The 25,391-nt window shown below is 42.3% G+C and overlaps 1 long non-coding RNA gene across 20 annotated transcripts in view; it reads left to right on the top strand.

The window, feature by feature from the left end:
• The window catches only part of LOC147350343 (uncharacterized), a 113,819-nt gene that overhangs the window by 4,301 nt on the left and 84,127 nt on the right, over positions 1-25,391 (top strand). The gene's annotated exons all lie outside the window — the stretch shown is intronic.

The following is a 25,391-nucleotide window of genomic DNA, read 5'->3' as shown; positions in this document are numbered from 1 at the left end:
TTCCCCATCTAATTGCCATGAAGTGATGGGACCAGATGCCATGATCTTAGCTTTTAGAATGTTGAGTTTTAAGCCAGCTTTTTCACTCTCCTCTTTCACTTTCATCAAGAGGCTCTTTAGTTCCTCTTCACTTTCTCCCATAAGGATGGTGTCATCTGCATATCTGAGGTTATTAATATTTCTCTTGGTAATCTTGATTCCAGCTTCTGATTCATCTATCCAGCCCAGCATTTCTCATGATGTACTCTGCATATAAGTTAAATAAGTAGGGTGACAATATACAGCATTGACCTACTCCTTTCCCAGTATTTGAACCAGTTCATTGTTCCATGTCCATTTCTAACTATTGCTTCTTGACCTGCATACAGACTTCTCAGGAGACAGGTAAGATGGTCTGGTATTCCCATCTCTTGAAGAATTTTCCACAGTTTGTTGTGATCCATGCAGTCAAAGGCTTTAGCATAGTCAATGAGGTAGTTGTTTTTCTGGAATTCCACTTGCTTTCTCTATGATCCAACAAATGTTGACAATTTGATTTTTGGTTCCTCTGTCTTTTCTAAACCCAGCTTGGACATCTGGAAGTTCTCAGTTCACATACTGTTGAAGCCTAGCTTGCAGGATTTTAAGCATTACCTTACTAGCATGTGAAATTAGTGCATTTGTACACAGTAGTTTAAACATTCTTTGTCCTTGCTCTTCTATGGGATTGGAATGAAAACTGACCTTTTCCAGTCCTGTGGCCACTGCTGAGTTTTCCCAATTTGCTGACATATTGAGTGCAGCACTTTCACAGCATCATCTTTTAGGATTTTAAATAGCTCAGCTGGAATTTCATCACCTCCACTAGCTTTGTTCATAGTAATGCTACCTAAGGCCCACTTGACTTCATACTTCAGGATGTCTGGCTCTAGGTGAGTGATCACCCCATCATGGCTGTCCAGATCATTAAGACCTATTTTGTATAGTTTTTCTGTATATTCTTTCCACCTCTTCTTGATCTCTTCTGCGTGTGTTAGGTCCTTACTGTTTTGTAAGTTCTTTTGTCATTCTGGAGCTGTTAGTAATCACCCTCTGCTCTTCCCTGGTAGCATATTGGACACCTTGCAGCCTGGGGAGCTCATCTCGTGTCATATCTTTTTGTCTTTTCGTACTGTTTATGAGGTTCTTGTGGCAAGAGTACTGGAGTGGTTTGCCATTCCCTCCTGGTGGACCACATTTTGTCAGAACGCTCCACTGTGACCCGTCCATCTTGGGTGGCCCTGCACAGCATGGCTCATAGCTTCATTGAGTTGCACAAGCCCCTTCACCACGACAAGGCTGTGATCCATGAAAGGGACACTGCAACTTCACTGAATTCATTTATTCTAAACAGCTTTTTGGTGGTGATTTAGTATTTTCTATATCGGGCTTTCGTGGTAGCCCTGTTGTTAAAGAATCCGCTTGCAATACAGAGGACCCTGGTTCGATTCCTGGGTTGGGAAGATCCCCTGGAGAAGGGACAGGCTACCCACTCCAATATTCTTGGGCTTCCCTGGGTGCTCAGTTGGTAAAGAATCCACCTTCAGTGTGGGAGACCTGGATTCAATCACATCATTTTCAAAGGCTGACATTTTAATTTCTTCCTTACCAAATTATATGTTTTCTTGCCTAATTGCCTTGGTTAGGACTTCCAATAAAATGTTGTATAAAAGTGGTGAGAGTAAGCATTTCTGTCCTCACCCTGATCTTAGAGGAAAATCTTTTCAGCTTTTCGCCATTGAGTATGATGTTAACCGTGAGCTTGTTGTATATGGTCTTTATTATGTTGTTACACTCCCTATTTATTCTCAACAGTACCCACATGGTTGAGAGTTTTATCATAAATGGATATTGAGTTTTGTCAAAGTTTTCTGAATCTTTTGTGATGATCATATGATTTTTATTCTTCATTTTGTTAATGTGAAATAACACATTGATATGTAGATATTGAACCATATGTGCATCCCTGGGATCAATCCCGCTTGACCATTGTGTGTGATCCTTTTGATGTTTTGTTGAATTTGATTTGCTGATAGTTTGTTAAGGACTTTTGCATCTATATTAATCAGGGACATTGGCCTGTAATTTTCCTGTGGCATCTTTGTCTGGTTTTGGTATCTGGGTAGTACCAAAAAGTGAATTTGGAAGTGCTCCCTTCTCTTGTATTTTTTTAGAAGAGTTTGAGAAGGATTTTTATTCTTTCAGTGTTTGGGTAAAACTCACCAGTGAAGTCATCTGGTCCTGGACTTTTGTATATTGGAAAGTTACTGATTCAGTCTCCTTACTAGTAATTAGTCTGTTCAGATTTTCTGTTCATGATTCAGTCTTGGTAGGTTGTATGTTTCAAGAAATTTATCTACTTCTTCCTGGTTATCTAATTTGCTATATATGTGTTCATGTGGCTTCCCTGGTGGATCAGTGGTAAAGAATCCGCCTAAAATGCAGGAGACAAGGATTTGATTACTGGTCTGGGAAGATCCCATGGAGAAGGAAACAGCACCCTACACTCCACTATTCTTGCCTGGAGATTTCCGTGGACAGAGGACCCTAGTGTGCTACAGTCAATAGGGTTGCAAAGAGTTGGACACAACTTAGTGACTTAGGAGAACAGCAAAGTGTTCATATAGTCTCTTATGATCCTCTATATCTCTGTGATATCACTTGTAATGTCTCCTTTGATTTCTGTTTTTATTTATTTGAATGCACTCTTTATCTTGGTTAGTCTAGCTGAAGGCGTGCCCATTTTCTGTATCTTTTTAAAGAATCAGCTCATAGTTTCATTGATCTTTCCTACTTTTAGTTTCTATTTCATTTATTTGGACAATAATATTTGTTATTTTCTTTCTACTAACTTAGGGCTTCATTTGTTCTTTTATTTCTACTTCATTGTGATGTAAAGTTAGGTTGTTTGAGATTTTTAAAATTTTTTCATATAGGCATTTATCACTATGAATTTCCCTTTTAGAACTGCTTTTGCTACATCTAGAAGTTTTGATATGTTATATTTCCATTTTTATTTGTGCCAAGGTAGTTTTTTCTAATTTTATTTTGATTTCTTCTTTACCCCATTGGTTCTTCAATAGTTTGTTGTTTAATCTCCATGTATTTGTGAATTTTCCAGTTTTCCTCTTGAATTGATTTCCTTGTTTTCTATAACCTGCACTTCATTTTCTTCTTTAGTTTTTCTAGTTTTATTCTTTAATCAATTTTTATTGTTCTGTTTATTTTATTTGGTATATGTCATAACTTGAAACTTGGTATACGTCATAACATTGAAATATCGTTCTATTTCAATGGGCTTAACTCTATGTAGCCAGTTAGACTTTTCCTACCTTTCTCAACTTTTGGGTACCTATATGTTGCTTTTCTTGACTGTACTTATTTGTGATAACTACTCTTTTTTGTATTGAGCCTTTTAGAATCAGATCCATATAATTTGGGGGGTCACTTCTGCTACTCTTTGTCCTTTTACTTTGAAACTTGAAATTTTTTTACTGAGATTGCCTTCTACTCTTTGTTAAATCTGTCTATCTTTTATCTCTTCTTGCTATATTTCTCTGGTTAAAACTCCTAGTGTTATGTCGAATAAGAGTGGTAAGAGTGGACATCTTTTCCTTTGTATTGATTTTAGGGGGAAAGTATTCAGTCTTTTACCATTAATTTAGCTAAAAGGGTTTTTTGTAGATTTTTATCAAGGTGAGGAAGTTCCCCTCTATTGATCATTTTCTGAGAGTTTTATCATAAATGAGCATTGGATTTTGTAATTATGCTTTTTCTGCATCAGTTGATAGGATAATATTTTTCTTATTTAGACTGTTGGTATGATAGATTACATTGATTGGCTTTTTAAGATATAATAAACATATAGCAAAATTCACATATTTGAAGCATACAATTCTATGTTTTTTTAAAATATATTTACAAGATTTGAACCATCACCACTTGTTTCAGAATATTTTAATTACTCCAGAAATAAATTCCATACCTTTCAACCATCACTCCCTTTCCCCTCACTCTGTAGTCCCTGCCAACCACTGATTTGCTTTCTGATTTTGTGTGTTTGCCTATTCTGGACAGTCATATAAATGGAATCATACAATATGTGGTAAATGGCACTTCTTTGCAATGGGCTGTCCTTCTGTGTATGTTACTCTGACCAAAATAGGCCCTATTCAATCAGGATTCCATAAGGAGACAACTTTCCTGGGAACCTACTCCAAGCATGGTATAACAGTAGTAATCAAGTAGGCTCCCTGGGTACACGCCACCACCACTAACAACAGCTGCAGAAATTCTTTCTTTCAGTACTTTATGAAGATACAAAAAGACTAAAGGAGAATGACTGAACTGTGTATGAAATAAGACCTATGTGCAGTTTACTATATAGTAAGCTTAAACATGTACAGTATGTTTATATAATAGGCTGTCAATGATATACAGAGGGTTCTGGTAAGAGTTTCCAATTCCTCCCTGCTAGTTACTGGTGAAATCTTTCCAAGCATGGCCAAAAAATAGTCTCTTTTCTGGACAAGCTGGGATTGTGATGATCTTTTTGGTTCCCCATGCTGTATTCATAGCCCATCAATCTGCATGTGGAGTGTGGCTTCCTTTAGTCAGGGTCCTTGGTACCATGCAGAAAGCTTACTTATCCAATAATTAGGATGAGAGCTTGTCAGGTAACTTTTTAAAATGTGCTTAAGTTATCTCTTTGACATTATATTGGTTATCTTTGGTTGACATAAGATAAGAATATGAAATTACTGCTATTTAATTATTTCTGACCTTTAAAATCATGTTTTCATAAGATACAACTTAAAATAGGTATTCATTTAAATACATGTCTTCTGATCATGTGAGAGTTGGACTATGAAGAAAGCTGAGTGCCAAAGAATTGATGCTTTTGAACTGTGGTGTTGGAGAAGATTCTTGAGAGTCCCTTGGACTGCAAGGAAATCCAACCAGTCCATCCTAAAGGAAATCAGTCCTGAATGTTCATTGGAAGGTCTGATGCTGAAGCTGAAACTCCAATACTTTGGCCACCTGATGCGAAGAACTGACTTACTGGAAAAAAAACCTGATGCTGGGAAAGATTGAAGGTGGGAAGAGAAGGGGACGATAGAGGATGAGATGGTTGGATAGCATCACCAACTCAATGGACATGAGTTTGAGTAAACTCGGGGAGTTGGTGATGGACAGGGAGGCCTGGTGTGTCTATGTGGTTGCAGAGTTGGACACAACTGAGTAACTGAACTGAACTTCTGATCAGGGTTCCAAAATTATTTTTCTTGCATCAGCTACATCTATCATGTATCACCTACAATTTTTACCTTATCTAATTTTAATCTTATTGAAATAGACCAAAATTTGAAAGCAATTCTCTGGAATCTGAGTATAGAATATATTTCTAGTTTTTTTGCCCCTCCAATCCTTTGTCTTCCCCATATAACTGTTGCCCATAATTTGAGAATTTTTTCTTTACAAACGTACTTTTGTTAAAGACTTCCAAGATTCCAACCTGATTTTCACAGAAACTACTCTCATTTTGCTCTGATAGTTCACCTGCATAATATTCACATAAATTATAATGTTACAGTAACAAAGACAAGATAAAGAACTAGTTTAAAAAGTGGACTCTTAGTAAGCCTACAGTTCAATTGGTACACTCGGAAGTAAAAATGTGATAAAGGACTACTAGCTGTTGGTGTTAAAAAAGGAATGGAATATAATATATTTGTTTCAAATATGTGCTTATAGAAACACACGTACATGGGGGCCTTCCAGGTGGCACTAGCGATAAAGAGCCCACCTGTCAGTGCAGGAGACATAAGAGATGTGGGTTCGATCCCTGGGTCAGGAAGATCTCTCAGAGGAGGACATGGCAACCTACTCCAGTATCCTTGCCTGGAGAATCCCATGGACAGAGGAGCTTGGTGGGCTACAGTTCTTAGGGTTACAAAGAGTCAGACACAACTGAAGCAACTTAGCATGCATGTGCATGCACGCACACACACACACACACACATACATATATATATAATAGTGTCTTATATAGAGCTTTGACTTTTATATGTATGTACCGCTACTCTATGGAGCTATGTAATCAGTTTACGAATGGGTACATATAAATCAAAATTCACAAATCATTTTTTGTTTGAAGTATATACAAGATCTCCTTTTAAAGGAAGGCTTTGGAGAATTCTTTTCTACTATAACTAAATTTCTTGTAGCATAATGAGAAGAAATTTTACATATGGATTTTCTGAAAAAAATACCTAGAACTAATTCCAGGCAAAATTATGAAGTCAGCCAAAGTTATCTTCAGTTTATGTCTTCCTAAGTAGCCCCCTCATCTCCCACTGCCCCTACTGGTCAGACCTGATTCAGATGGAGTTGCCAAGCAGATAGAATGTGGTCTTCGCAGAATCCTCCTCCTGCATCTGCTCTGTCTCAGGGTCCTAAGTATCTTCACTATAAATTTGTGTACAGGTATGAGGATATGCTGGCCTCTTTTTCCAATCTCACCACCACCTTGGTCCAATCTGCCACTGTGTCCCATTTGGACTTCTGCAATAGCTTCCTACCTGTTTCTTAGAGTCCTCTCTGACTCAGTCCAACATTGTCTTCACAAAGCAGTCACAGTGGGTCTTCCTGAAGCACAAATATGATCAGATCACTCTCCTTTTACAGTCCTCCAGTGGCTCCCCATTCTCTTCTAATGGAGACAAACTTTTTACCAGTTCCCTTGAGGTCCTTTAGGGCCCAGTCTTGCTTCTTTTCCCCTCCTTTGAACCTCACCACTCTTCTTTGGCTTTCTGTGTTCTAGGAATTTGTCTTCTCTCAGTTCCTCATGTGTGCTATGCTCTTCTCTGCCTCTAAGTTTTCTGTTGCTTCTTCCTGGAACATCACCAGCAGGATCACTCAGTGTAACCAAGGAGACCTTCTCTGACCCCAGTGGCTTAAACTCCCACTGCACCCTGTAACACCCCCTTTCTAATGTTCTTCAGACTTTAACTCCTAGTCCAACATCTGACACCCTCAGTAGATTTCAAGATCCACGAGGGCAGGCACCATGTCTGTTCTGACCATTGCTGTATCCCCAGTACAGTATCTGGGATTCAGTAGATGCTAAAAATTATTTGTTGATTCAATAAGTATACATGGCACCCTTCTTAGGGTTATTTGTCTTTGCCTGAGGACCTTGGATAACACAGAACCTTAACTTCAAAGCACCCAAGTAGGCTAGTTGGTAAAGGTATTTACAGACAGACTTTTCCATATTCCTACCAGACACATCATGTTGGGGAACTGAGAGTCTTATAGGCCACCAAGCACACATTTTGAACCATCACTTCCCAGTTATATGTCCCATGATATTTATTTCTCAGATTTGTCTCGAGATTCCTGAATTCATCCTCTTGAGAAGGTTCTAGGGGAGCTCATAATTTCAACCATTTTTGTATTTGCCAGCTATAGGGCCAATTAAAAATAAAACAATGTGGCAGAAATACTGCCGTAGAGAAACCTCTCCAAGTCCACCAGCAATTACTGCCATGGAGCACCTTCATTGATTTTTCCCTTTTGGATCTCTTGACTCTTCACGAGTGTGGAAACCTTCACCTTTCATTCAAACTGTGACTTAGAACTTGGGTTTCCTGTTTGGTTGATTCACCTGGTTCTTGTCCATAGCTACACACCTTTCTTTGGCTATCCCTCAGAAGAGGAGAGGCGTTTCCTCTTATAGATATCTCAAACATGAAGATTGAAAAATGTTCACAACCTATCTCCAGAAAAATGACATTTTCTGTCTAGTTTTTGCTCCCATTTTGGCTCCTTGTGTTTACATATGAATTTCCTCCCTTTTTGCTTCGAGGTTTATTTTTAAAGATTTGATTTATTTTTGGTTGGGATGGGTCTTCATCGCTGCACGTGAGTTTTTCTCTAGTTGCTGCAGGCAGGGTCTACTCATCATTGTGGCACACGGGCTTCTCGTTGCAGTGGCTTCTCTTGTCGCAGAGCACAGGCACTAGGTGCATGGGCTTCAATAGCTGTTCCTCACAAGTTCTAGAGTGCTGGCTCTGTAGTTGTGGTGCACAGGCTTAGTTGCCCCCCCCCAGCATGTGGGATCTTCCTGGAGCAGAGATCAAACCCATGTCCCCAGGAAGGCAGATTCCTAACCACTGGACCCACCATGGAAGCCCTCCCTGAGATTTTTGAAACCTGCACCCAATACCCTTCTGTTTTCTCTGGCCAACTACTTTCCAGTCCCCTGAGAGTACATCCACATTTGGGAGGGATAAAGAAACACTGGTCTCCTATCTCCTCTCACTGGCCTTCGATCTTGGCATCATTTCAGTCAGCTTTTGCCTTATTCTTTGACACTGTGTGAGGCTGTGTCTTTAAAAGAGAAACTCACAAATAAAATAAAATGTGACCTCATCTTTGAAATGATTGTTGAAATGAGGTTGCTTTAGTATACTGAAGACATTTTCCACTTCATTTTCCATTTTAGGTCTCATCAGTAACTTCCTGTAGCGTTTTTTAAAGCAGACACCCTTGGCCAGAGAGGAGAAGCTGGTAACTTAAAAATAGCCAGATATCTGGTGATATTTCAAAGGCATAATGGAGGGCTGTGACACATGCTGTGGTGTTGGGCTCAGTTTATGTCTTCCATCTTCCTCAGGCAGACAGAAGAATTAGTCTGGTTTATGATGAGTTTTGTGTATGTTTATTGGAAAATGTTCTGCTTTAGAGAGACCTTTCACCCTAGCCAAATGCACATTGCAGGGAAGACACTCTGCATAGACCTGTGTGTGCTTATAATGTGGCAAATTTCAGACATGGGAGTTTCATTTGTTCCCAGATGCCAGGCTGAGGACAATTAATATATAGTCTGTTGGCTTCAGTCAACCCTGGGCTATTTATCACTTAGTCTTGACGATACACTCAGCCATGCTCATGGGTTTAGAGAAATCAGAAAGTGATGAAAGGGTAAGGGCAAATTATATGAAATACACCAACAGAAGCCCAGGGCCGATTGGAGCTATTGTTTAGGTTTATGACAAGCTCCTTATAAACCATTATGTTTGGAGTTTAATGTGTATAAGTCCCATCAGAAGCTTCTTGCACCAGACCCAACCAGACCAGACACAGTTACTTCATGCAATAACCACAAAAACATTCCTGCCTTTTAAATGTACAGAGTCAACCTATTGTAACCTCATCTGCAAACACAGTCATTTTATTTATTCATTCTCCTTTGATGCTAGGCATTTAACCTGAATGGTTTTTTTTTTCCCCCACGTGTTCAGTTTGACAAAACAGGAAGTAGAAAGCATCGTTTGATTTTTAAATCTCTTTTCCTGGCTAGAGACTTTAGATCTAGAATATCGGTTAAACCGTATTTGCTTGAGACATGTAAGCAGGTCATTTGGTACATTTAGGGATTATTAGCCCCCTTCCTTTTCCCTGTGCATATCTGTGCTGATAGAACTATATCTCTGGGGATCCATTAGCTTAGCCATCAGATCAAGCAGACACCCATGGTTTATGATTAGTAAGCAAGACCGTGTAGAAAAAAAATAGTGAAGAACATGAGGGCGATGCATGTCTGCACCGAGTTGAGCAGAACAGGGCAGTCTGGCCAGGAAGTCCTAGCTGCCCTGGGTGTGGCGGGACCAGCCACTGATTATTTTGCAGTCAGAAAGTTCCCGGTAAAAGGCTTAAAGGAGAAATTCAATGCAGTTCCCTTTTATCTGCCTCTCCAATTGATGTCTATACAGAGCAAGCAGGGCTCCTCAAACACGCCAGTCTGTTTCAGATACACAAGATTAAGTAGCTAGTGACATTCAAGACCAGTCGGCCCACCCAGGAGGACTGAAGCCAGCGGAAAAGCTGTCAGATTTCTCCTTTTCTCCATTAATCTTGAAGCTTTTCAGTGGTGCCAGGTCGCATCTCCATCAGACAAGCTGGGAAGAGTGTCCGGCACCCAGAAGAGTAACCCCTTCACTGCTGAACTGGTCCATCAGGAGCTTTCTCTTCCGAGTCAGGAAGGGATCCTCGCAGCCCCATCGCCTACAGCTCTATGGGGAGCTGGAAGCCATGGTGGGTCCATCTTCCTTGAGCATGCACAGCCCGTCTGTTCCTCGGATGCTGTGACACACAGGCTGTGCCATCCTCACAGGACTTGGGGTTCGAGGCAACTGCGAGAGGATGTTAGTCGTCTGGATGCCTGGTCTGTTGGACATGAAGGTCATGGAAGGTGAAGAGGGGAGGCCAGAGGGAGCGAATGCAGGGGAAGATGAAAGAAGAAAGTGCAAATAAAGGGAAGCAAGGTCTGCATTTGTAATGCTCCTTCCCTCACGCCTCACTTCAGACCCCTTTGGAAGCAGGTGATGACCTGGGCAAGAGGTCATTCACAAGGAGCAAAGGGACCTGTCCACCACACTGAAGCAGAAGCTGATTCGGGGTTTCCAGAGCTGCCGGCTGGGGAGGGCTGGGGGCTGGTACAGAGGCCATGAGGCGATGAGACCCAGACAAAGGAGGAGATCCCTGAGTGATGCCTGTGGCTTCAGAAGACCAGCCCTTGCCTTTGAAGATGGAACTCAGAGAACCACTGGCTGGAGGGGGCCTGGGTCCCTTTTTGTTTTAAATTGGAGTATAGGTGATTTACAGTTTGTTTCAGGTGTACAGCAGAGCGATTCAGTTCTACATACACATATATTCATTCTTTTTCAGATTCCTTTCTCACATGGGTTATCACAGAGCCTCTTCTGTAGTGTTTATCTCACCATCGGCCCCAGTCTGCCCCGAACAAGAATAGGTGTCTGAGAAAGTGGTGGGCCCAGTCCCTTCAGCTGGGGGTGCTTTATGCCTGCAGGTATAGACTGATTTCTCTCAGAGACGGAATTCTGGCCTTGTCTAAGATCTTTCACAGCCCATACAGTTTTAACACTCACGCAGTCTTGGTCACAGAAACCCCATTCTTGAGCAGCGTGGCTCACGCTGTGGATGGGTCCTCTTGTTCCCATAGCTCCCACCCCGCCCCAGATGCTGCTGGCAGCAAGGGCTCAGCCTTGTTCCCAGCTGTGGGGGTTAGAAAATAGACCTCCAGATGACTGGCTTTGGGGCAACTTTCCGTGCAATCCCTGGATGCTTTTAAATAACTTCTGTTACATCAGAGAAGTCACCCTCCACATCAGTCCTGGCGAACCAGACTGTCACCCAGAGTTAATAGCACTTCTTAATTAGATTAAAATGTTAATGAGCATCAAACTATGCTAAGGTATACTTTTGTTGTTATCAGTCTCACCTCAACTGGAGAGAACAGATGTGCCATTGTTGTGTATATTAATATCTCTTCTCAAAGGGATATTAACCTCCAAGGAAACAAACCATGGGTGTAATTATATCTACACAGAATAGCATGCATATTGAACACTACCTTTGTCGGTAGCATGCAGATACATTTATCCTAATTGACCATGATTAAATACTTTGACAAAGAAACAGCCACCAATAAAGGGTGCCCAGCATAGGACCAGTAATTTGTAAATTTATTATGTGCATGTTCTAACTAATGCATTTGGTATACAAAGCAAATTTAGGTATTTTGTATGGAATGCAAATTTCTAGCACCAGCATGATCCAACCTCTAATATTACAGTTAAGAAAAAGATAAGGACTCCCATGACGGGAACTTAAGCCCCTGAGGGCAAGTGTTTTGTCTAGGAATTTAACAAACAGAGGCTTTGTGTGATCAGAGTCTCTCAAGGAAGGGCCAGCCCTCAAGATTGTAATCACCCTGTCTGTCCAGGGTCTGGCCTGGGTGGCTGGGACAGCAGCTCGTGCCTCTCGCTGTTCCTCCCTAGCCCCTGCCAAACTCTGAGGCTGAGGAGGTCCTAAACAGAGAACTGGTGATGAAGTGGCTCTCATGAGACTCTCAGCTTCCCATGAGAGCCTGGGAAGCTGATGGCTTCTCCCTACAGATGGCCAGCAAGATAGGTGTTTTTGAGTGATGTCCACTGCTTTCTGCTTCTTTTAAATTGTCAGTATGCCTTTGCACTCCTACGGAAATTCCAGATTGGGTGTGCAGTTTGAGGAGAGGAGGAGGAGAAGACCCCTTGGTTGCTCGTCCCTGGGGGAAATAGGGGGCCTGGAGTTTGCATTGTGTACAGTTCCTAGCCCCAGGGCCCCGTGCACGTGGTGAGTGAGGACAATTACTTCCTAAACGTAGAGAGGAAAGAGAGAATCCAGCACTCCCTTCTACAGTCTTCCCTCCTTACAGGCCCACCTGGAGAGGCTGAGGTGTCACTTATGAGACTCAGAGCCCTTAGAGCAGCTGATGGTGTGTGAGCCTCCCCCACACCATCCACTACGGGTCCCATGAACATCGTCAGACCCTTAGGATAGAAACTGGAAGAACACCAGCTTTACCTTGGAATCTTAGTGTCAAGGACTGTTTAGCTGGTGTTTCTATATTATTTTAAATCTGCTATTAGGACTAACTCAGTTCAGTTCAGTCGCTCAGTCGTGTCTGACTCTTTGCGACCCCATGAATTGCAGCATGTCAGGCCTCCCTGTCCATCACCGACTCCTGGAGTCCACTCAAACTCAGGTCCATCGAGTCGGTGATGCCATCCACCCATCTCATCCTCTGTCATCCCCTTCTCCTCCTGCCCCCAATCCCTCCCAGCATCAAGGTCTTTTCCAGTGAGTCAACTCTTCGCATGAAGTGGCCAAAATACTGGAGTTTCAGCTTCAGCATCAGTCCTTCCAAAGAACACCCAGGGCTGATCTCCTTTAGAATGGACTGGTTGGATCTCCTTGCAGTCCAAGGGACTCTCAAGAGTCTTCTCCAATACCACAATTCAAAAGCACCAATTCTTCGGCGCTCAGCTTTCTTCACAGTCCAACTCTCACATCCATACATGACCACTGGAAAAACCATAGCCTTGACTAGACGGACCTTTGTTGGCAAAGTAATGTCTCTGCTTTTGAATATGCTATCTAGGTTGGTCATAACTTTCCTTCTAAGGAGTAAGTGTCTTTTAATTTGATGGCTGCAATCACCATCTGCAGTGATTTTGGAGCCCAGAAAAATAACGTCTGACACTGTTTCCTCAACTATTTCCCATGAAGTGATGGGACCAGATGCCATGATCTTCGTTTTCTGAATGTTGAGCTTTAAGCCAACTTTTTCACTCTCCTCTTTCACTTTCATCAAGAGGCTTTTGAGTTCCTCTTCACTTTCTGCCATAAGGGTGGTGTCATCTGCATATCTGAGGTTATTGATATTTCTCCCAGCAATCTTGATTCCAGCTTGTGCTTCTTCCAGCCCAGCATTTCTCATGATGTACTCTGCATAGAAGTTAAATAAGCAGGGTGACGATATACAGCCTTGACGTACTCCTTTTCCTATTTGGAACCAGTCTGTTGTTCCATGTCCAGTTCTAACTGTTGCTTCCTGACCTGCATATAGGTTTCTCAAGAGGCAGGTCAGGTGGTCTGGTATTCTCATCTCTTTCAGAATTTTCCACAGTTTATTGTGATCCACACAGTCAAAGGCTTTGGCATAGTCCATAAAGCAGAAATAGATGTTTTTCTGGAACTCTCTTGCTTTTTTGATGATCCAGCGGATGTTGGCAATTTGATCTCTGGTTCCTCTGCCTTTTCTAAAACCAGCTTGAACATCTGGAAGTTCACAGTTCACGTATTGCTGAAGCCTGGCTTGGAGAATTTTGAGCATTACTTTACTAGCATGTGAGATGAGTGCAATTGTGCGGTAGTTTGAGCATTCTTTGGCATTGCCTTTTTTTGGGATTGGAATGAAAACTGATCTTTTCCAGTCCTGTGGCCACTGCTGAGTGGCCACAAAGAACAAAGCTAGTGGAGGTGATGGAATTCCAGTTGAGCTATTTCAAATCCTGAAAGATGATGCTGTGAAAGTGCTGCACTCAATGTAGGACTAACTAGGTCTAGGTAAAAACACCTATGTCTTCCTTTCATCAAAGGTAGATTTTCTTTGACAAATGAAAATAATTCTCACCTTTGAACTTGAGCACCTCCTCTCTTCTTTCCCACAGAGATTTCTGGAGCAAAACCAGAATTGAACATTAGTGCAGTCGTACTTTACAAAGAATAAGAAATTTGTATCACTTTTCTTTAATCGCTTAGTAGAGAATTTGTACATTGTCTGGACTCATGAGTATTTAAATCAGTGTTTTGATTTCTTAATGAATTACAGATTTGTAATTTAACTTTATATTATTGAAGAGAAAAAAGCTGTAAGCAAGTTAGGCTTGGAAATAAAGTGGTAGGGGAAAAACCAGCAGCCCAGCATTTAAAACTCTGTCTGGGATTGTGAAGAATCCAGACTTTTCTGGATGTTAACTTCCTACTCTTCCTCCTACCTTGTTTTATTGTTCTTTCTTTTCTTTTTTTTCAATTGAGTAGCAATATATAAGATGTTAGTTTCAGCTGTACAGTATAACAATTTGATACCTATACACATTGAAAAATGATCACAACGTAAGGCTAGTTAATGTCTATTTCCATACATAGTTAACATTCTTTTTCTTCTTTCTCTTGTAATGAGAACTTTTAAGATCTACTCTTAGCAACTTTCAAATATACAATATGGTATACTATAACTACAGCCACAGTGCTGTTCATTCCATCTCCAGGACTGACCTATTTTATAACAGAAGTTTGTCCCTTTTGACAGCCTTCACTTATTTGGCCCCCCTGCACTTCTGGCCTCAGGCAACCATCAGTCTGCTGTCTTTCTTTTCTTCTTAGATTCCATTCTTCTTTTTCTTAGAGTCCACATGTAAGACAGATCATACAATATTTGTCTTTCTCTGGTTATTTCACTTAATGTAATGCCCTGAAAATGCATCCATGTTGTCACAATTGGCACGGTCTCTTTTTTACGGCCAAATAATATTCCACTGTGTGCATCTACCTCAGCTTCTTTAGCTGTTCATCTGTTGATGGACCTTACGTTGTTTCCATATCTTGGCTATCGTAACTAAGGCTGCAGTGAACAGAGGGGTGCCTGTATCTTTCTGAGTTAGTGTTTTTGTTTTCTTTGGATAAATACCCAGAAGTGGAATTGCTGGATCATATGGTGGTTTTGCTGTTAATTTCTGGAAGCACCTACATACTGAGTTCCACAGTGCTTGTACCAATTTTCATTCTCTTCAACAGTACCTGAGAGTTCCCTTTCCTCCACATCTTCTCGAACTTTTGAAAATAACCATTCTATGTACGAGGAGGTATCTCATCGACGTTTTGATTTGCATTTCCCTGATGACTAGTGATGTTGAGCACCTTTGTGTACCTTTTGGCCATCTGTTTGTCTTTGGGTAAATGTCTATTCAGTTTCCCTGGCCATTTTTTAATCAGATTGATTTGTGTGTGTGTGTGTGTGTGTGTGCTATTGAGTTGTAATATTCTTTACATTTTTTGAATATTAATCCCAAATCAGATGTATGATCTGCATATATTTTCTCCCATAATGATAGGTTGCCTTTTCATTTTTCTGATGGTTTCTTTTGCTGTGCAGAAGAAATTTTAGTTGGATGAAGCTCCACTTAATTTTGCTTTTCTTTACTTTGCTTTTGCTGTCAGATAAAAAAAGTCATCACCAACACTGATGTCAAGGAGCTTAATGCCTACATTTTCGAGTAGGATTTATATGGTTTCGGGTCTTGCATTCAAGTCTTTAATCCATTTTGGGTTAATTTTTGTGTGTGATGTAAGATAGTGGCCCAGTTTCATTTTTTTTGCATATGACTGTCCACTTTTCCTAACACTGTTTATTAAAAAGACTGTCCTTTCCCCATCATGTATCCCGGCTCCTTTGTTGTAAGTCAGTTGTCTATGTATGTGTGGGTTTATTTCTAGGCTTTCTATTCTGTGTCATTGGTCTGTTTGTTTTTATGCCAATACCATTTTGTTTTGGTTACTACAGTTTTGTAATATAGTTTGAAATCAGGAAGCATGATGCTTCCAGGTCTTCTTTCTCAAGATTACATGGCTCTTCAGGATCTTAGAGTCTTTGTGATTCCATACAAGTTTTAGCATTGTTCATTCTATTTCTGTAAAAAAAAAAAAAAAATGCCATTGGAATATTTAAAGGGATCGCAATGAATCTATAGATTGCCTTGGATAATATGAACATTTTAACAGTATTAATTGTTCCAACCCATGAGCATGGAATATCTTTCCATTTATTTGTGTCTTCAGCTTCTTTCATCAGTGTCTTATAGTTTTCATGGTATTGTTCTTTCACCTCCTTGGTTAAATTAATTTTATCCTTTTTGAAAAGCAGTTGTAAATGGGGCTATTTTCCAATTTTTCTTTCTTTCTTGATTATACCTTACACCCTTCCTATAGTCTATGTTGTATGGATAGAGGCCCATTTTGGCAGATCCAGAGTCACCTTGATCCTTCATTTGCTGTCTTCATTCTGTATGTTATTTCATACATATACCCTTTCCACCTTTTCTTCATTCTAGTCACAAGACTATCATTGTTAGGAAGAGCCCCTACATTTTAATTACTTTGAAACATGCAATAACATCCAGTTGGACAAGACTCAATAAATCTCTACTATAAGTGGGCTTATTTGACACTCAGCTTTACTGGTGGGCTCATCACCTAATAGTATCACCTGGAATAAAATGTATTGGGAGCATTTGGGAACCATCCCTGCCCTCAGCATCTTCCAGACCAGCTTTTGACTTCCATGATTTATCATATGTAAGTTGAGAGTTTCAACTGATGACTTGTTGAAACAGGAACAGATTAGGCAAGACTTTCAGGAAAAAAGGCTCTAAGCACCCTGGAGGCTAAGGTCCTCTGTGATAGTGATTACATAAATTAGATTCTTCATGGCTCACATGAAACACCACCTTTGTAGCCACACACCTGTGTCTGCAATAGTGAATCTCTAATCAAGAACCCAAGTGCATCTCAGTGTTTGTTAGGTACCTCAAATTTACATCTGCCAAAAGGGCTTCTGCCAAAACTCAGGATGAGGAACAGATTGTTGTTGAGAATTGATTTAATGCAGTGAAGGCTGTTTTCAGCATTCCAAAAAGTGTGTTGGAAATGAAACATTCATGATAAGGCTGTCTAGACCATTACCCAATAAAAGTATATTTAATTTTCAGAAATCTTTCAAAATAACTGACTCAATTGGGATCCGGAAAAGTTAATAAAAGGGGTTTTGAGTGGTGAACAGCTTGAGAGGCCCAATCTGAAACAGGCCAACTGTGCATCTGCAAGCACCATTTCTTGCATCTGGATCTAAGCATCTGGATCACCAAAAGATTATGTTTTTCTCAGAGAATCCCTTTACAGAAACAGGCTTTAAACAAACTTCAGCTAGGCTGCTGGTGTGGAAGAGAGGTGATACAAGAAGGCCATCACCCTCTCTCCTAATACACGTATGTGTGTGCACACATATTCAGAACTTTTGTGATGATATGCTCACTGCCTCTGTCACACACAGACTGGTGATAAATTTCAGGTTTAGTTCAGGGGCAAGAAAAGTTTATCTAGTCTCATAAACTGGAGAAGGCAATGGCAACCCATTCCAGTAGTCTTGCCTGGAAAATTCCATGGATGGAGGAGCCTGGAAGGCTGCAGTCCATGGGGTCGCTGAGGGTCGGACACGACTGAGTGACTTCACTTTCACTTTTCACTTTCATGCATTGGAGAAGGAAATGGCAACCCACTCCTGTGTTCTTGCCTGGAGAATCCCAGGGACGGGGGAGCCTGGTGGGCTGCCATCTATGGGGCCGCACAAAGTCGGACACAAGCAGCAGTCTCATAAACTGATTGCTATGATCCTCCTAGCCAACAAGAATTCTGTAACCTCCTGGTTTTTCCTTTAGATTTGAGCCCATTAATATCCAAGGGTTCCATGACTGTTTTCTTTCTTTCTTTTTTTTGGCTAGAGCTTCTTGGTATGACATTTCCCCCCCTTTAAACCTGCTGCTGGTATATTTTTCCCCCTTTAAACCTGCATCTAAACTTTTATCTTATGCAATCTCAAATCCTTCAGGAAGTAGATGAAGTTAAAAAGTATATGAAGTAGTTTGATATCATTTTGCTGTGGGCACAAAAGTCATGCCCAGGTACAGACATATTTGCTCCAATGCTTGAAGTGACCTTGTGCTCAGTCACTCAGTCATGTCTGACTCTTTGTGACCCCATGGGCTGTAGCCCGCCAGGCTCCTCTGTCCATGAGATTTTCCAGGCAAGAATACTAGAGTGGGTTGCCATTTCCTCTTCTAAGGGATCTTCCCAACTCTGGGATTGAACCCACATCTCCTGCATTGGCAGGCAGATGGAAAATCTTTTTCCTTATCAACTTAGGTTGAAGTAGTTGGGGGCTTGTGAATGAACAGATAAATAGGAGCAAAGACTATTACACGTGTATTCAGGAGCCCACTGTAAGGGGTAAGGATTTATATACCAACTTAATGGGGCAAGGATGGGAAAAGGTATTAAGGCCTCAGTGGGAAATTATGGAAGGTTCTCAAAGGACATATTTACACGATTCCTTGGCGGGTCCTGATGCCGAGTCGGGCATCTGACCTCACCAACAGATGTCTTGCTCTCTCGTGTGTGTGAAGTAGGGCTTCCCAGGTGACACGAGTGACCAGGTTTAATCTCTAGATGGGGAAGATCCCCTGGAGGAGGGCATGGCAACCCACTCCAGTGTTCTTACCTGGAACATCTCAAGGACAGAGGAGTCTGGCAGGCTACAGTCCGCAGGGTCGCAGAGAGCTGGACGCGACTGAAGTGACTTAGCACACATGCATGTGCAGTGAATGTACAGGAAGTATTTGGAGGAAAATGGAAACACATTGAAACCACTTCTTTTGCTTTAAATCCAAAGAGTCTAAAACAACATGACCCTCCCCTGTGTGCACTAGGGAGCCCAGACAACCTTCCATGGTGGTGGGGGGAGTCAGAGGTGGATGAGGGGGCACATGCAGGAGGCCCCGAGGTTTGGTCTCAGAACTGCTGACAGCCGATGATGGGCCTCACCTCCTTTGGCACTTCTGCTTGTCTGACTCACTTCCTGACCCAGACTTCTGTTCAGAAAGGAATCCCTTATTCCCTCTTGCTTCCCAACAGGCTGCTCTGCCTGCTCGACTGTTGAAAGATGTAAGGCTTTGTGATTTGTTGCATCTCAGGACATCTCCGAGGCCCTTCTTCTGGCCACCCTGCTTGTGGCTGCCCACGTCCGCTTTCCTTCAGCAGCTGTTCTGGTGTCTGCTGTCATCTTCGCCGTACCCAGCCAGACAAGCAGTCTCTTTGCAGTGAGCATCCATCCTTTCAGTGTCTGTAGGCTGGCAGCATTCCAGAACTGGGTAGACTGATGAAGAGAACAAGCTTGGAAACCAAATTTTGGCAGGGGAATGCCATCAATACAGAGCCCTTAGCTAGTGACCATCAAGGATGGACGAGAGGAGCATCTTCTCCCTCCATGGATGACCTTTTAATTCTCAGTCTCTGTGAGTGCTTCACCATCAGGGAAACTTGTGTGGCAGTGTCCTCTAAAGGCACCTGTTTTTTTCAAAGGTCTGTTTGCAGACTCCGAAATGTTCTTACTAACCTTATAAGCCTGTGGTCCCTGGCAGCCTGCACCCAGACCCTAGATATTCCAAAAACAGTGATTGTAGAACTGAGTAAGCAAAGAAGCTGAAATCGACAATGCAGACAGTTTGAGGCACCTGTTAAGCTCCATCATAAGGCATGTGGAAAGCCGAGAAAGTGACAACTTAAGCCTTCCTAACCTGTCTGTCAGATGAACTGAGACCAATGACATTCCTTTCTTTAAAAAACTGGGGCAAGGAAAATTTTGGAGGGAAAACTGAAACCTACATTGCAGATTCTGGGCTGGGGAAGCTATATAGTAGCTGGAGTAGGAGCTCAGAGCCTGTAATCTCAAGACATTCTGCAAATGGGGGTGGGCAGAGAGGGCGTTTTGGTAGTGCTTGTTGGCAGAAAGCAAGAATGAGGAACAGAACAGGGAATGGTGAGATGCATGTGATTGATGTTTATCATTTTTTTTGCCATCTTGGACATGAACTACCTTTTTGTGTTTGAGAAATTCCCTTCCTAAAGATTGGGAAATCCCCTTGGCTAGCCCTCCCTATAGCTAGAGTTCAGACACGTGACAGGGTGGGTCCGTCAGATACGTCATCCGAACCTTTGGACAGTAAACCAGAGGCACCAAGAAGCAGAAGCATCAGAGACACCGTTTGGTGATGACGGTAGCCAGAGAGTCAACATCCAGCCTCCTGGGTTCCGTGGGAGTGGCAGGCATCCTTGCTGGACCAAGTCTAGGCTCCTGCTGGTTCTGAGTTCAGTTTCTTGCAGAATGTATCAGTTATCTCATATCCTTTGAAAACAGTTTCTTTTCTGATTAGGTCAGTGGTAGTTGCTGTTGTTTGCAAAAGTGAGGCTTTGGGTGAAGTGAGACTTTGGGTGAAGTGATATCAAAGCTCCCTCACCCCTTACTCCACATACCAAGGGGTTTCAATCAAATTCACATTTACAACATTGGGCTCTTGATGCATACAAACCAGCTCTGAGGGCTAGAGGTCCAGCCTGGTGTGTTTACAGAAGGGGACTCCATGAAAGGAAAGAGAGAGGGGCAAAGCAGAGGGGTGGGTGGAGGCAGGAACACACCATCTGGTCAGGGAACAAGCAAGTGGCAGGACTACTCGGTTCAAACCCAGGGAGGGCTCGAGAATGTTGGAGTGGGTGGGGCTGGGGAGCAAGTTCCTGACTATCAGATTCAGGAAACTGGGAGGAGGAATTTACTCTCATCCAGACTGGAGGCCCAGATTAGTTGAACAAGTTAATAGAGGAAAGCAGACCACTTTTCTAGATGAAGAAAGAAATGTGGTAAAATCCCTCCCATCCTAGTGGAAAAGCCAAAACTCTATAAAATAGCATTCTCTTCTTCCCTACTCTTAAGGGGTAAAAATTGGTAACTGGGACCTAGCACATTAAAACAGAAGTCATGCAACCCCCGCATTGAGAGAACCTACCCAACTTTCCTTCAATCCAGAGCTACCTGTGCACACACGCTGGGACCTAAACAATCTAATAGCACCAGATGGCTCCCAGAGAGACAGGTGAATCAGACATTTCTGCAAAGCTATTCCATTCTAGCTGGGGTTAAAAGTCAGGAAAGTTCTCTGGCATTGTAGGGAGCAAAGGAGGCAGGATTTTGTTTGCATTCAGAACTGGCCCAAATTATGATGCAACCTGCAGGCTGAGCTACATTTGGGAGTTTGGTTTTAGACTGGGGGTGGGCGCTTAGCTGGGCTTCCCTGGTGGCTCAGGTGGTAAAGAATCTGCTTGCAATGCAGGAGACCTGAGTTCAATCCCTGGGTCAGGAAGATCCCCTGGAGAAGGGAATGACTACCCACTCCAGTACTCTTGCCTGGAGAATCCCCATGGACAGAGGAGCCTGCCAGGCTACAGTCGATAGTGTCGCAAAGAGTTGGACATGACCAAGCAACTTAAAAAAAAAAAAAAAAAGGGCACTTGGCTTTGGCTATGCAAGAGCTTGAATGAATCCTCTAGCTCTCTATTCAGTCCTTCAGTATTAAGAAGATGGCCCAGGCAATAGGGAGAGCTTGACAGGGACCTAGAGCTTTTCTAGAGGATCCCTTTCTCCATTCATCTACTTGTTCAGTTCAGTTCAGTCCAGTCGCTCAATCGTGTCTGACTCTTTGTGACCCCATGAATTGCAGCACACCAGGCCTACCTGTCCATCACCAACTCTGGAGTCCACTCAAACTCATGTCCATTGAGTTGGTGATGCCGTCCAGCCATCTCATCCTCTGTTGTCCCCTTCTCCTTCCCTTCCAGCATCAAAGTCTTTTCCAGTGAATCAACTCTTCGCATGAGGTGGCCAAAGTACTGGAGTTTCAGCTTTAGTATCATTCCTTCCAAAGAAATCTCAGGGCTGATCTCCTTCAGAATGGACTGGTTGGATCTCCTTGCAGTCCAAGGGACTCTCAAGAGTCTTCTCCAACACCACAGTTCAAAGCATCAATTCTTTGGCACTCAGCTTTCTTCACAGTCCAATTCTCACATCCATACATGACCACTGGAAAAACCATAGCCTTGACTAGATGGACCTTTGCTGGCAAAGTAACGTCTCTGCTTTTCAATATGCTATCTAGGTTGGTCATAACTTTTCTTCCAAAGAGTAAGCGTCTTTTAATTTGATGGCTGCAATCACCATCTGCAGTGATTTTGGAGCCCCCCAAAATAAAGTCTGACACTGTTTCCACTGTTTCTCCATCTATTTTCCCATGAAGTGATGGGACCAGATGCCATGATCTTCATTTTTTATTTTTTTATTTTTTAAAATTTATTTTATTTTTTAACTTTACAATATTGTATTGGTTTTGCCATATATCTGAATGTTGAGCTTTAAGCCAACTTTTTCACTCTCCTCTTTCACTTTCATCAAGAGGCTTTTTAGTTCCTCTTCACTTTCTGCCATAAGGGTGGTGTCATATGCATATCTGAGGTTATTGATATTTCTCCTGGCAATCTTCTTGTTAAAAATATATATTTATTAAACATGTCACATGCCAGGCACTGTGCCTGGGCCTTTCTCACTGTGATAATTGAGGTAATTTTCTCATTTAACCCACTTATCACCTGGAGATGGGTACATTGGCTATCTCCATTTTACAGATAAGGAAGCAGAAGCAGTTTGCTCAGATAGAGGATATCAAGAAGCATAACTTGGCTGGCACTGTCAGTGCATCTTTGTGGGAGATCTCTGCCTCACAAACATGGAGGAGTGAGACTGATGGAAAAATAAGGCAATGGCACCCCACTCCAATACTTTTGCCTAGAAAATCCCATGGATGGAGGAGCCTGGTAGGCTGCAGTCCATGAGGTCACTAGAGTCGGACACAACTGAGCGACTTCACTTTCACTTTTCTCTTTCATGCATTGGAGAAGGAAATGGCAACCCACTCCAGTGTTCTTGCCTGGGGAATCCCAGGGACGGGGAAGCCTGGTGGGCTGCTGTCTATGGGGTCGCACAGAGTCGGACACGACTGAAGCGACTTAGCAGCAGTAGCAGCAGCAGCATAGACTTCCTTGGTCATCAGGAAGTAGTATGGATGGTTTTGTGTTCCTGAAAAGTCACATGACATTCTTGGGCACTTCTGGGTAAAAGAAGAAGTGGGGCTGTGTGGAGATGATTCATAGAGTCATCTTCACCAAACTGGAGTCATACTTCACCAGCTTATAAGGATTTGCCCATTTGGCTTCACGTCTACCTGGACATCTTTTCCCCTCTCAAAATGGATGAAAACATGCAAATTGTACTCCTTCAGTGTTCTTAAGTGGAGTAAATGATGCTATGAAACAGCAGATGTATGTAAGCATTTTCTTATCCAGTGAAGAGCTCCAGAGATACTGTCTTCATTTAACATAGTGGTATAAACACATGCTGGTAGAATTTTTTTCGAAGCCAAATACCCTGAAGTATTTAGTTGTCCATCTCCACTTCCTTGCTCCTGGACAGTGTTGACCTCTGGGTTACTTTGACTGTTTGTGTTCACCTGGTTATGTTTTTGCAGTAGCTTTCATTATAGTTTGGCTGCATTGCCTGTCCAGTGATAGAAATTATGATCTTATTAGTATTAACATAAGTTATGTCCTTGCTGCTAAGTCACTTCAGTCATGTCCGACTCTGTGCGATCCCATAGACGGCAGCCCACCAGGCTCCCCTGTCCCTGGGATTCTCCAGGCAAGAACACTAGAGTGGGTTGCCATTTCCTTCTCCAATGCATGAAAGTGAAAAGTGAAAGTGAAGTCTCTCAGTCGTGTCTGACTCTTAGCGACCCCATGGACTGCAGCCTACTAGGCTCCTCCATCCATGGGATTTTCCAGGCAAGAGTACTGGAATGGGGTGCCGTTGCCTTCTCCAGTTATGTCCTCAGGACCAGCAAGATCCACTCCTGTCCCCCACACCCACCTCCCCACCCACACACACACACACTTCTTCCTGCAGGAGAGAAAGGAATTGTTGTTGTTTGTGTTTAACAATCAATGCTTGTTCACATATACTTGCTGCTGCTGCTAAGTCGCTTCAGTCATGTCCAATTCTGTGTGACCCCATAGACAGCAGCCCACCAGGCTCTACCATCCCTGGGATTCTCCAGGCAAGAACACTGGAGTGGGTTGCCATTTCCTTCTCCAATGAATGAAAGTGAAAAGTGAAAGTGAAGTTGCTCAGTTGTATCTGACCCTCAGAGACCCCATGCACTGCAGACTTCCAGGCTCTTCCGTCCATGGGATTTTCCAGGCAAGAGTACTGGAGTGGGGTGCCATTGCCTTCTCCGGCACATATACTTAGGTTTATAAATTTGTTCATTTTTACTACCTGCTCCTTCCTCCTTGGTTCAGTTCCTTTCTTAGAGAAAGGCATCCATTAGGAGAGTAGCATTGAGAGAGAGACATATACATTACCATGTGTAAAATAGCTAGCAAGTGGAAGCTGCTGTATAGCACAGGGATCTCAGCTCAGGGCTCTGTGATGCCCTAAAGGAGTGGGATAGGAGGCAGTGTGAGGGAAACTCGAGAGGGAAGGATATATGCTTACATATGGCTGATCCAGTGTGTTGCACAGCAGAAACTAACACACTGTTGTAAAGCACTCCAACTTTACACTCCAAAAATAAAATTTAAAACACACAACACACACACACACACAAAGAAAGGTATCTACTAGTGGTTCTTTTGGAAAACATTTCTCAAACTTTGCTTCAAAGTATTTTCATTTCACTTCAGTCTTGAGTGATAAGTATAGAATGTTTAGAATAAATGTATTTCATCAGCATTTTAAAGATATTACACTGTCTCCTGGCTCCTAGTTTCTCATTATGAGCACATCTGTATCAGTGGTCTGTGGTATGCATGCATGTGTGTATAGAAATTCATGCCTGGGTCGTAGAAATATTGCCATAACAGGAGTTCTGGGTTTTAGGACTCCTTTTAACAGTAGTTTCTCATGGAAGTTTTCCCCTAGAGCCTCAAGCAGATTTATTGCTATTTCTCTAGGTTACTGGGCAGACCTCTTCTGGTCTTTCCCAGATAAGGCAGTCTTTCCAGGTCAAAGGGTTTCAGTTCTAGACCTGTGTCACCTGAAGTTCACGGTCCCAGGTATTCCCATGTGGGTAATAACAAACACCTCCTCCCTTCCAGCACCCCATGTTGAGCATCCCAGCCATGACCATCAACTCTGGCTAAGTTCCTCTTTCGTTTCTGGCTCAGAATTTACTTTGCTCCTTTCAGTCAACTAT

Source organism: Bos grunniens, chromosome 20 (assembly GCF_055505025.1).
Source record: "Bos grunniens cultivar Pamir isolate PY7600 chromosome 20, Bosgru_T2T1.0, whole genome shotgun sequence".
In the NCBI taxonomy this organism is placed as follows: domain Eukaryota; kingdom Metazoa; phylum Chordata; class Mammalia; order Artiodactyla; family Bovidae; genus Bos; species Bos grunniens.
This window is presented reverse-complemented; position numbering and strand designations above follow the sequence as displayed.